General features: G+C 50.9%; 1 protein-coding gene across 4 annotated transcripts in view; it reads right to left on the bottom strand.

The window, feature by feature from the left end:
• LOC145349268 (amyloid beta precursor protein binding family B member 1-like) overlaps positions 1-13,292 on the bottom strand; it is a 129,495-nt gene that overhangs the window by 92,147 nt on the left and 24,056 nt on the right. The window contains exon 1 of one of the 4 annotated variants that reach the window (XM_080197775.1): positions 7,627-7,677. The exons of the other annotated variants lie outside the window; for them this stretch is intronic. The gene's annotated coding sequence lies outside the window, so the exon portion shown is untranslated. Of the gene's footprint in view, positions 1-7,626; positions 7,678-13,292 lie in introns of those variants that run through there. 4 annotated transcript variants of the gene reach the window in all.

The raw sequence follows: 13,292 nt of genomic DNA, 5'->3' as shown, positions 1-13,292 counted from the left end.
CTGATGCAACAACCTACCTTGTGAAAGGCCTTGCTAAAGTCCATGTAGACAATATCAACTGTAAATTAATTGCCAGGTCAGCATTTACTGACAAATAACAGTAAGTGCATCTTCCAGATGTTAGAATCCCTACAGTGAAGAAGGATGCCATTCTGCCCATCAAGCCTGCACCGACAACAATCCCAGCCAGGCCCTACACCCATGACCCCAAAAATTTACCCAATTAATCTCCTGACACTAAGGGGCAATTTAGCATAGCCAATCAATCTAACCTGCACATCTCCACACAGTTCAGAGCTGTGCAGAATTCCAGGAAATGTCAAGAGTGCCTTATTCTTTGACAACAAGAGAGCAGCTATCAACACCCAGAGATATTTACAAACAGCAAGATCCTGCAAACTGGAAGAGTGGGGAATGGGGGAATGTCAGGGGTGCTGGCTGAGAGGGCAATATTGGTGAAGATACTTTCAACATCTAGCACAAAATCAGGCAGGCCCTGGGTTTAATATTTCCTCTAAAAGACAGTACTTCAACAGTGCGGCGCTCCCTCAGCACCGACCCTCCGACAGTGCGGCGCTCCCTCAGCACCGACCCTCCGACAGTGCGGCGCTCCCTCAGCACCGACCCTCCGACAGTGCGGCGCTCCCTCAGCACCGACCCTCCGACAGTGCGGCGCTCCCTCAGCACCGACCCTCCGACAGTGCGGCGCTCCCTCAGCACCGACCCTCCGACAGTGCGGCGCTCCCTCAGCACCGACCCTCCGACAGTGCGGCGCTCCCTCAGCACCGACCCTCCGACAGTGCGGCGCTCCCTCAGCACCGACCCTCCGACAGTGCGGCGCTCCCTCAGCACCGACCCTCCGACAGTGCGGCGCTCCCTCAGCACCGACCCTCCGACAGTGCGGCGCTCCCTCAGCACCGACCCTCCGACAGTGCGGCGCTCCCTCAGCACCGACCCTCCGACAGTGCGGCGCTCCCTCAGCACCGACCCTCCGACAGTGCGGCGCTCCCTCAGCACCGACCCTCCGACAGTGCGGCGCTCCCTCAGCACCGACCCTCCGACAGTGCGGCGCTCCCTCAGCACCGACCCTCCGACAGTGCGGCGCTCCCTCAGCACCGACCCTCCGACAGTGCGGCGCTCCCTCAGCACCGACCCTCCGACAGTGCGGCGCTCCCTCAGCACCGACCCTCCGACAGTGCGGCGCTCCCTCAGCACCGACCCTCCGACAGTGCGGCGCTCCCTCAGCACCGACCCTCCGACAGTGCGGCGCTCCCTCAGCACCGACCCTCCGACAGTGCGGCGCTCCCTCAGCACCGACCCTCCGACAGTGCGGCGCTCCCTCAGCACCGACCCTCCGACAGTGCGGCGCTCCCTCAGCACCGACCCTCCGACAGTGCGGCGCTCCCTCAGCACCGACCCTCCGACAGTGCGGCGCTCCCTCAGCACCGACCCTCCGACAGTGCGGCGCTCCCTCAGCACCGACCCTCCGACAGTGCGGCGCTCCCTCAGCACCGACCCTCCGACAGTGGGGCACTCCCTCAGCACCGACCCTCCGACAGTGCGGCGCTCCCTCAGCACTGACCCTCCGACAGTGGGGCACTCCCTCAGCACGACCCTCCGACAGTGGGGCACTCCCTCAGCACCGACCCTCCGACAGTGCGGCGCTCCCTCAGCACCGACCCTCCGACAGTGCGGCGCTCCCTCAGCACTGACCCTCCGACAGTGGGGCACTCCCTCAGCACGACCCTCCGACAGTGCGGCGCTCCCTCAGCACCGACCCTCCGACAGTGGGGCACTCCCTCAGCACCGACCCTCTGACAGTGGGGCACTCCCTCACTCCTGTTCCTATCTTGGGAGTCTTTGATAGGGACAGTTCAGAGGAAGTTTTACTGTTTCTAACCCCACGTTGTACCTGAAATGACAGCCATTGCTGACCAATGGCACCTGGTCAGATTATCTGTTTCCATATGAGACATTCACTCAAGGCTTGCATGCACCCCAATGTAGATGCAATCAATCCCCCCCACCCCGCCTCCGCCCCCGAATGTCCAAACCCGTGTTTATCACTGAAAAAGCAGTTGACCAACTGGTCATTTGTCTCTGGCCTGGTTGTGTGATCCTGCTGTGCCTGAAATAGTTTCCATGCGCTTTCATCATAACAACTACACTAAAATTAAACACCCAGGATGTGAAATTTGTTTTTTAAATACATCTTGCTTTCCTGCTGCCATTTAGCTTTATTCTCTGCTGTTCAGCACGCGGAAACCCAGAAAACGCAACAATTAGACTTCAGTCAGAGGCTGCATTTGCCAATATAGTCACAACACCGACACCACTCAGCATCTGCCAGCCTCTCAAGCGCAGCTACATCAAGATCAACAGCAAGCATCCCAAACACAGACCTGGCCTTTGCCTTCTGTACTCCAGCGCTGACCCCTTGCTCCATCTCTTGGGCTCGGGCCTCTCATATCAGCCCCGGGGTTGGCTGCAGACAGTAAACTCCAGACTTGGCCACATAAACACATCCTCAGACACCCCATTCCTCCTGCTCACAGGCTGTGTGCTGTCTGCACCTGCTCTGTCAGCTCGGCTTATTTTGGTGTTCTTACAGAATGTTTGCTCACTGCGACACTCACACCTTCTGTGATAAAGTACAGCGAAAAAACCATCCCCCTCCCACGCTGCATTCCCACAGCCCCTCCCTATTTAACCCAGCTTCTCTGCCTCATTAAACCTGTCCACATCTGCCCCAACATCCCCTCCCCATTTCCACCTCATGCCTGCACCACTGCAACCCTCCTCCCAATCTACCCTACCCACTGCCTCACCCCACCCCCACTGCTTCACCCCACCCTTGCCTGTCCAACCCTCTCCCTGGAAATCCCTCTCCCCCTCCCCAATTATACCCCTCCGTCTTCCCCCTCCCTTCACTCTATCCTATCTTCCTCCGCATCGACCCCCAATCATTCACCCCCTCTGCATCACTCCCCCAATCATTCACCCCCTCCGCGTCGACCCCCAATCATTCGCCCCCTCCGCGTCGCTCCCCCGATGATTCGCCCCCTCCGCGTCGCTCCCCCGATGATTCGCCCCCTCCGCGTCGCTCCCCCGATGAATCGCCCCCTCCGCGTCGCTCCCCCGATGAATCGCCCCCTCCGCGTCGCTCCCCCGATGATTCGCCCCCTCCGCGTCGCTCCCCCGATGATTCGCCCCCTCCGCGTCGCTCCCCCGATGAATCGCCCCCTCCGCGTCGCTCCCCCGATGATTCGCCCCCTCCGCGTCGCTCCCCCGATGATTCGCCCCCTCCGCGTCGCTCCCCCGATGATTCGCCCCCTCCGCGTCGCTCCCCCGATGATTCGCCCCCTCCGCGTCGCTCCCCCAATGAATCACCCCCTCCGCGTCGCTCCCCCGATGATTCACCCCCTCCGCGTCGCTCCCCCGATGATTCACCCCCTCCCCGTCGCTCCCCCAATCATTCACCCCCTCCGCGTCGCTCCCCCAATGAATCACCCCCTCCGCATCGTTCCCCTGATGATTCACCCCCTCCGCGTCGCTCCCCCAATCATTCACCCCCTCCGCGTCGCTCCCCCAATCATTCACCCCCTCCGCGTCGCTCCCCCAATCATTCACCCCCTCCGCATCGCTCCCCCAATGATTCACCCCCTCCGCATCACTCTCCCAATGATTCACCCCCTCCGCATCACTCCCCCAATGATTTATCCTGTCACATCGACCCCCAATGATTTACTCCCCCTTTCATCAATCCCTAATGATTTACCCCCTCCACATCTATCACCCCCCAATCTACTATTTTTCCCTCTGTCTACATCAATCCCTCCACATCCAGCACACTGTCATTTTTATAAATGACCTGGATGAGGGTGTAGAAGGGTGGATTAGTAAATTTGCTGACGACACCAAAGTTGGAGGAGTTGTAGACAGTGAGGATGGATGTTACAGTTTGCAGGGGGACATAGATAAGCTGCAGAGCTTGGCCGAGAGGCGGCAGATGGAGTTTAATACGGAAAAGTGTGAGGTGATTCACTTTGCTAAGAGTAACAGGAGTACAGAATATAGGGTTAATGGAAAGAGTCTTAGTAGTGTTGACGAGCAGAGAGAGATCTCAAGGTACATGTGCATAGCTCCCTGAAAGTTGGCACCCAGGTTGAGAAGGTTGTTAAGAAGGCGTACGGTGTGTTAGCTTTTATTGGTAGAGGGATTGAATTTCGGAGCCATGAGGTCATGTTACAACTGTGGAAAACTCTGGTGTGGCCGCACGTGGAGTGTTGCATACAGTTCCGGTCGCCGCATTATAAGAAAGATGTGGAGACATTGGAAAGGGTGCAGAGGAGGTTTACCAGGATGTTGCCTGGTATGGTGGGAAGGTCTTATGAGGAAAGGCTGAAGGACTTGAGGTTATTTTCATTGGAGAGAAGAAGGTTACGAGGTGACCTAATTGAGGCATACAAGATGATCAAAGGATTGGATAGGGTGGACAGTGAGAGCCTTTTACCTCGGATGGCGATGGCTAACACGAGGGAACATAGCTTTAAATTAAGGGGTGGTAATTATAGGACGGATGTCAGAGGTAGGTTCTTTACTCAGAGGGTAGTAAGGGCGTGGAATGCCCTGCCTGCAGCAGTTGTGGACTCGCCAACTTTAAGGACGTTCAAATGGTCTGTGGATAGGCATATGGATAATATTGGAATAGTTTAGGTTAGAGGGTCATTAGATTAGTTCCACTGGGCGGCGCAACATCGAGGGCCGAAGGGCCTGTACTGCGCTGTGATGTTCTATGTTCACTCCCCATCTACCCTACGCATCCCCTCTCCAATTAACCCCTTCTTCTCCCTCTTCCCCACATCTACTCCCTCCCACTGTCAACTACCCCCTTCACCCACTTATCTACCCCCAATCACCCTCTCCATCTAATCCATCTCCCACCCCCCCAACTTCACCTACTCCCCTCCCGATCTATCAACTTTCTGCTAACCCACAGACCGCAATCAATAAGGTTAGGTAATGACACCACTTCCACAATTATCCTCAACAACTGCGCCCCGCAAGGCTGCGTCCTCACCTTCACTATACTCCTTTTATACTTATGACTGTGTCGTCAAATTTTACCCCAACTTCATTTTCAAGTTTGCTTAAAATTTGCCTGTCTCCATCAAAGAGGACGCAATAGAAATGGTTGAGAGCTTCAAGTTTATAGGTGTCCACATCACCAAATCCTGTCCTGATCCCTCCACACCAACACAATAGTTAAGAAAGGCCACCAATGCCTCTACATTCTCAGAAGACTAAGGAAATTTGGTATGTCAGCTACAATTCTCACCAACGTTTACAGATGCACCACAGAAAGCATTCTTTCCGGATGTATTACAGCTTGGTGTGGCTCCTGCTCGATCCAAGACTGCAAGCAGCTACAAAGAGTTGTGAAATTAGTCCAGTCCATCACGCAAACCACCCTTTCATTCATTGACTCCGTCTACATTTCCTCCTGCTTTAGAAAAGCAGCCAGCATAATCAAGGACCCCAAGCACCCCCGACATTCTCTCTTCCACTTTCTTCCGTCGGGAAAAAGATACAAAAGTCTGAGGTCACATACCAACCGACTCAAGAACAGCTTCTTCCCTGCTGCTGTCAGACTTTTGAATGGACTTCCTTGCATTAAGTTGATCTTTCTCTATATACCCTAGCAATACTGCAACACTACATTCTGTGCCCTCTCCTTTCCTTCTCTATGAACGGTATGGTCTGTCTGTATAGCACACAGGAAGCAATACTTTTCACTTTATGCTAATACATGTGACAACAATAAATCAAATCAAATCAAAGAAAGTTTATGACACCACCACAGTTGGTCAGATCTCAAGCAATGACGAGACAGAGTACAGGAAAGAGATAGAGAATCTGGTGAACTGGTGCGGCAACAATAATGTATGTCAATGTCAACAAAATGAAGGAGATTGTCAGCAACTTCAAGAAGCATAGTGGAGAACATGCCCCTGTCTACATCAACGGGGACAAAGTAAAAATGGTTGAGAGCTTCAAGTTTCCAGATCACCAACAACCTGTCCTGGATCCCCCATGCTGAAACTATAGTTAAGAAAGATCACCATCCCTCTACATTCTCAGAAGATTAAGGAAATTTGACACGTCAGTTACGACTTTCACCAGTTTTACAGATGCATCGTAGAAAGCATTCTTTCCGGATTTATCATAGAAACATAGAATCCCTACAGTGCGTAAGGAGACCATTTGGCCCATTGAGTTTGCACCGACAACAATCCCATAAGAACATAAGAAATAGGAGCAGAAGTAGACCATCTAGCCCCTCGAACCTGCCCCGCCATTCAATAAGATCATGGCTGATCTGTCGTGTCTCAGTTCCACATTCCCGCCCTCTCCCCATAACCCTTAATCCCCTCACCTATCAAAAACCTATCTACCCGCGTCTTAAATATATTTAGCGAGGCAGCCTCCACCACTTCAACAGGCAGAGAATTCCAGAGATTCACCACCCTTTGAGTGAAGAAGTTCCTCCTCAACTCCGTTCTAAACCGTCCCCCCGCTTTATCTTGAGGCTGTGCCCTCTAGTCCTACTGTCCTTTCTGAGCGGGAAGAGCCTCTCCACCTCTATCCTATCCATCTCATTCATCATCTTATATGTCTCAATGAGATCTCCCCTCATTCTTCCAAACTTTAACGAGTACAAGCCTAGTTTATTCAGCCTCTCCTCATAGTTCAACCCCCTCAACTCCAGTATCAGCCTAGTAAACCTCCTCTGCACTCCCTCCAAGGCCAAAATATCCTTGTGTAAGTGCGGCGCCCAAAACTGCACACAGTACTCCAGCTGCGGCCTCACCAGTGCCCTGTACAGTTGCAGCAAGACCTCCCTACTTTTATATTCAATCCCCCTCGCTATGAAGGCCAACATCCCATTAGCCTTCCTGACCACCTGCTGCACCTGCAAGCTGGGTTTTTGCGACTCATGCACAAGGACCCCGAGGTCCCTCTGCACCGTCGCCTGCTGCAGTTTTTCGCCATGTAAGTAATAATCCTTCCTACCATTATTCCTACCAAAGTGGACCACCTCGCACTTGCCAACATTAAATTCCATTTGCCAGTTCCTGGCCCATTCGCCCAGCCTATCTAGATCCCACCCAGGCCCTCACTCACAATTTGCACATCCATCCCAGCTAATCCACCTAACCCACACACTAAGGGGCAATTTAGCGTGGCCAATGCACCTTAACCAGCACATCTTTGGACTGTGGGAAGAAATCGGAGCACCCGGAGGAACCCACACAGACACGAGGAGAATGTGCAAACTCCACACAGACAGTGACCCGAGCCGGGAATTGAACCCAGGACCCTGGCACTGTGAGGCAGCAGTGCTAACCAATCTGATACTGAGTTGGACAATCAGCCATGATCGTAATGAGTGGCAGGGCAGACTCGAAGGGCCGAAGGGCCTCCTCCTCCGTCCACCCCCACCCCCTCCCTTGCCCCCACCCCCCACTCCCTCTCCCCCTCCTCCTCCCCCTCTCTCCCTCTCCCTCTCTCTCCCCACCCCCCTCTCCTCCCTATCTCCCTCCTCCCCCTCCCGGCTGTTTTTACCTCACTCCGGCTCTCTCTGTTTATCTTCGCGACATCTCGGAGCTGACAACGGTGACGTCACATCACTTCCAGGCACCAAGAGACGTGTTTCCGGTTATCCGGGAACCTGGGACCAACCAGCCGCCATGTTGGGGAGGGCGCGCCTGCGCAGAACAATGGGGCTGGGGAACGGGAGGGGTTGGGCCGGGCCGGGCAGGAGGGGCGGGGTGAGAGTGTGGGAGGGGCTGAGGATGAGGGAAAGAGGAGAGGGGGGGGGTGGGGGTGGTGAATGGGAGGAGAGGGTGGGGCGGGGGGTGGGTGGGGGGAGAGGGTGGGGGGTGGGTGGGGGGATGGTTAAGGGGGCACAGACTTCCCACATCTCATAAATTCAGTAATCTCACTTAGGCTGTCTCCCAGGTCAGGAGCACAAAACTTTAATTGTTAATCCTCACCCGACTGAACACCTTCACACTTCAATGACATACAAAGAACAAAGAAAATTCCAGCACAGGAACAGGCCCTTCGGCCCCTCCAAGCCTGCACCGACCATGCTGCCCGACTGAACTAAAACCCCCTACCCTTCCAGGGACCATATCCCTCTATTCCCATTCTATTCATGGATTTGTCAAGACGCCTCTTAAAACTCACTATCGTATCCGCTTCCACCACCTTCCCCGGCAACAAGTTCCAGGCACCCACCCTCTGTGTAAAAAATTTGCCTTGTACATCTCCTTTAAACCTTGCCCCTCGCACCTTAAACCTGTGCCCCCGAGTAATTGACTCTTCCACCCTGGGAAAAAGCTTCTGACTATCCACTCTGTCCATGCCTCTCATAATCTTGTAGACTTCTATCAGGTCTCCCCTCAACTTCCGTCGCTCCAGTGAGAACAAACCAAGTTTCTCCAACCTCTCCTCATAGCTAATGCCCTCCATACCAGGGGCAACATCCTAGTAAATATTCTGTGGCTTTGTACAGCATTATACATTAGTCTCTAATTGGAGCACCCCAAAAACATGGCAGTCTGATCCAAGATCATCTCATGGATGAGATGAAACTTAGCCGAGCAAATAATGACCAGGATAGTAACAAACCTCAGGAGACAAGGTGTGAATAAGTTGACAGTAATGGACTTTGGGAGGAACAATTAATGGAACTATTCTGAGGGATGCAAATAGAGGGGCGATTGAGGGTGAATATTCACAAATCACTGATAGTGGCAGCAGGTACAGTGGAGATGTCAGGGGTAAGTTTTTCACTCAGAGGGTGGTGAGTGAGTGGAATCGGCTACCGTCGGTGGTCGTGGAGGCGAACTCGATAGGGTCTTTTAAGAGGCTCCTGGATGAGTACATGGGACTTAATAGAATTGAGGGTTATAGGTAAGCCTAGTAGGTAGGGATATAATCAGCACAACTTGTGGGCCGAAGGGCCTGTTTGTGCTGTAGTTTTTCTATGATTCTATGAAAAGTTCAGAAAGTGTGGGTTACTTGGCATCATAAGTAGAGGCATTGAATATAAAAATGAGTAAGTTATACTTTATTTTTAGAAAACATTTGGCCAAGGTATTGCGAATAATTCTGGGCATGACATTTTAGGAAGGACTTCAATGCCTTAGGGAACATGTACAGAAGGTTTGCCAGGATAATAGCAGGGATACCAGCTTCATCCATTCATGCACCTCTTGTCAGTGACAGAGGAAGATGGCAAAACCACTTTTGGGCTGTTGTGTACATCACAATTACCAGTGACTACAGCAGCATGGTAACAGCATGCGAAACCACACTAATCCACAATGATGGAAAATGTTGGAAAAACTAATGTTTCACATTGGCTCTATTCTTTCTCTGCAGATCATAGAATCTATGGCATGGAGACAGGCCCTTTGGCCCAAACTGGTCCATGCTGATCAAAAACCCCATCTAAGCTAACCCCATTTGCCTACATTTGGCCCATATCCCTCTAAACCTTTCCTATCCATGTATCTGTCTAAATATCTTTTAAATGTTGTCAATGTCCCTGCCTCAACCACTTCCTCCAGCAGCTCATTCCACATACATACTACCCTCTGTGTAAAAAAGTTGCACCTCAGGTTCCCATTAATTCTTTCCCCTCATAACTTAAACCTATGCCCTCGATTCCCCAACCATGGGAAAAGAACAGAGTGCATTCATCCTATACATGCCTTTCGTGATCTTATACATCTCTATAAGGTCACCCCTCAGTCTCCTATACTCCAAAGAAAATAGGCCTAGCCTATCCAATCTCTTTCTATAACTCAGTCCCTTGAGTTCTGCCAATATCCATGTAAATCTCTTCTGCACTCTGTCCAGTTTAATAACATCTTTCCAATAGCAAGGTGACCAAAACTGAACACAATACTCCAGGTGCGACCTCATCAACGTCCTGTACAACTGGAACAAAACCTCCCAACTTTTATTCTCAATGCCCTAACTGATGAAGGTCAGCAGGCCAAACTCCTTTTCCACTGCCCTATCTACCTGTGACTCCACCTTTAGAGAATCGTGCACCTGAACTCCAACGTTCCTCTATTCCACGATACTCCTTAAGGTTCTACCATTCACCGAGAAAGTCCTATCTTGATTTGACTTTCCAAAATATAACACCTCACACTTATCTGTATTGAACTCCATTTGCCATTTCTCAGCCCACTTCCCCAGCTGATCAAGATCCTGCTACAATTTTTGATAATTCACTGTCTATAATCCCACCTATTTTAGTGTCATCTGTAAACTTACTGATCATGCCTTGTACATTCTCATCCAAATCGTTGATATAGATAACAAACAGCAGTGGGCCCAGCACTGACCCCTGAGGCACACCACTAGTTACAGGCCTTCAGTCTGACAAACATCCTTCCACCATAACCCTCTATTTCCTATCATCAAGCCAATTGTATATCCAATTTTCCAGCTCTCCCTGGATTCCATGTGATCTAACCTTCCAGCACAGCCTACTACGTGGAACTTTATCAAAGTCCAGATAGACTACATCTACCACCCTGCCCTCATCAACCTTCTTGGTCACTTCATCAAAGAACTCCTACAAATTTATAAGGCATGCTCTCTCATGCACAAAGCCATCCTGACAACCCCTAATCAAACTTTGTCTTTCCAAATGCCTGTATATCTTATCTCAGAATCCTGTCTAGTGACTTACCCACCACAGACATTAGGCTAACCACTAGTGACAGACCTCCAGCTAGAAAAAGACCCCTCCACCACTACTCTCTGACTCCTCTTTGCAAGCCAGTTCTCTACCCATCTAGATACCTGACCACATCTAGATGGGTAGAGAACTGGCTTGCAAAGAGGAGTCAGAGAGTAGTAGTGGAGGGGTCTTTTTCTAGCTGGAGGTCTGTCACTAGTGGTGTGCCACAGGGCTCAGTACTGGGACCTCTTTGTAGTGTATATAAATGACTTGGAAGAGGGAGTAAGTGGTATGATCAGCAAATTTGCTGATGACACCAAGATGGCTGGATTGGCGGGCAGTGAGGAGCAGTGTCTGGCAATACAGCGGGATATTGATAGGCTGGTATATTGGGCAGATACATGGCAAATAGAGTTTAATCCGGATAAATATGAGGTGATGCATTTTGGCTGGAATAATGTAGGGGGGAGTTATATGATAAAGGGTAAGCCCATAAGGAGTATAGAATCGCAGCGAGACCTGGGGGTGCAAGTGCGCAAGTCTTTGAAGATGGCAGTGCAAGTGGAGAGTGTGGTGAAGAAAGCCTATGGTATGTTAGCCTTTATAGGAAGGGGTATAGAATATAAGAGCTGGAGTCTAATGTTGCAGTTGTACAGAACGTTGGTTAGGCCGCATTTGGAGTACTGCGTCCAGTTCTGGTCACCTTACTACTGGAAGGACGTGGAGACTCTGGAGAGAGTGCAGAGGGGGTTTACCAGGATGTTGCCTGGTATGGAAGGACTGGGGTATGAGGAAAGATTGAAGAAATTGGGGCTCTTTTCCCTTGAAAGACGCCGACTGAGGGGGGATCGAATAGAGGTATATAAGATTATGAAGGGTATAGATAAAGTAAACAGAGGTAAGCTATTTCCTATGGTAGAGACACATAGGACAAGGGGCCATGGGCTTAAGGTGAGGGGGAGAGGTATAACACTGATATTAGAGGGTAGTGGGGGTATGGAATCCTCTGCCAAGTAAGGTGGTGGAGGCAAACACACTAGAGTCATTTAAGAGTAACTTAGACAGGCACATGACTGAGTTGGAGATGGATGGATATAGGAGATTGTTTTAAATAAGGGTCCCTGGTGAGGTAAATGGATATGGTATAATAATAATGTTTTTTTTTCCTTTTCATTCACAGGTTTTAAGTCGGTCCGCCTCGTGTCCAACGAGGGGCATACACGCGATGGGTCGTACTGGGGATGCTCTTGGTTGTTCGAGATTGGCCTGGTGCTTCATGTCGTTAGTGTGTGCTTAAACTGGACCAGATACTGGGCGAGACGACAGCTCAGTGACTATCACTGTTTGCTGTGCAGACACATGGATTTGGGGTCGGTGTCTGTGGGAGTTTGCACATTCTCCCCGTGCTTGCGTGGGTTTCCTCCAGGTGCTCCGGTTTCCTCCCACACCCCAAAGATGTGCTGTTAGGCTGATTGGCAGGAATAAATTGTCCCTAAATCAGTTTTCCCTCAATCTGGATGGCCATAAAACATTAGACAGGGGTTGTGGGTAGAGAGGTGGACTGGTGGTGTTAAGATGGCGGCGCGGGCTCGTTGGGCCGAAGGGCCTGTTTCCTGGGCTGATTTTGTTCTTTGTTTGTTCTTTGTAACCGGTTTATAATTCCCAGATTTTTCTTTGGAGCCCTTCTTAAATAAGGGCAGAACATTTCCATTCTTCTGGTACCTCACCAGCGGCTAACACTGATGCAACCTCCTGTATAATTCCATCAAAATTCGCCTTGCCCCAATTTAGAACTTACACCTGTGGACCAGTATTGTCCCTTTCCATAACTATATTAAAATTAATAATACTATGGTCATTGGTCCCAAAGTGGTTCCCCACCATCACCTCAGTCAGTTGCTCTGCCCTATTTCCCAAGAGTGGGTCAAGTTTTGCCTTTTCCCGAGTAGGACCCTCCACGTACTGCCTGAGGAAACTTCCCTGAATGCGCTTAACAAATTCCTTAACACTACGGCAGTCCCAGTCTGATGGGAAAATTAAAATCCTCTACTGTGACAACCCTATTACTCCTGTAGTCCCCCAGTCTCCTGACATATTTGTTCTTCTAATTCCCATTGACTAGCTGGGGCCTATAGTACAATCCCAATAAGGTCACCATCCCCTTCTTATTTTCAGAGTTTCACCCACAAAGCCTTATTTGCGAAAGGATATATTGGCCTTGGAGGGAGTACAGAGAAGGTTCACCAGGTTGACACCGGAGATGAGGGTGTTAGCTTATGAGGAGAGATTGACTAGACTGGGCCTGTTCTGGTTAGAGTTTAGAAGGATGAGGGGGGGATCTTATAGAGACGTGTAAGATAATGAAGGGATGGATAGGGTAGAGGTAGAGAGATTCTTCCTGCTTAGAAAGGACAGCAGAACTAGAGGGCACAGCCTCAAAATAAGGCGGGGGCAGTTTAGAACGGAGTTGAAGAGGAACTTCTTCACTCAAAGGGTGGTGAATCTCTGGAATTCTCTGCCC

Source organism: Carcharhinus amblyrhynchos, chromosome 10 (genome assembly GCF_965287045.1).
Source record: "Carcharhinus amblyrhynchos chromosome 10, sCarAmb.v2.hapA, whole genome shotgun sequence".
Lineage (NCBI taxonomy): Eukaryota > Metazoa > Chordata > Chondrichthyes > Carcharhiniformes > Carcharhinidae > Carcharhinus > Carcharhinus amblyrhynchos.
Note: the sequence above shows the minus strand (reverse complement) of the source record. Positions and strands in the feature narration are given on the sequence as shown.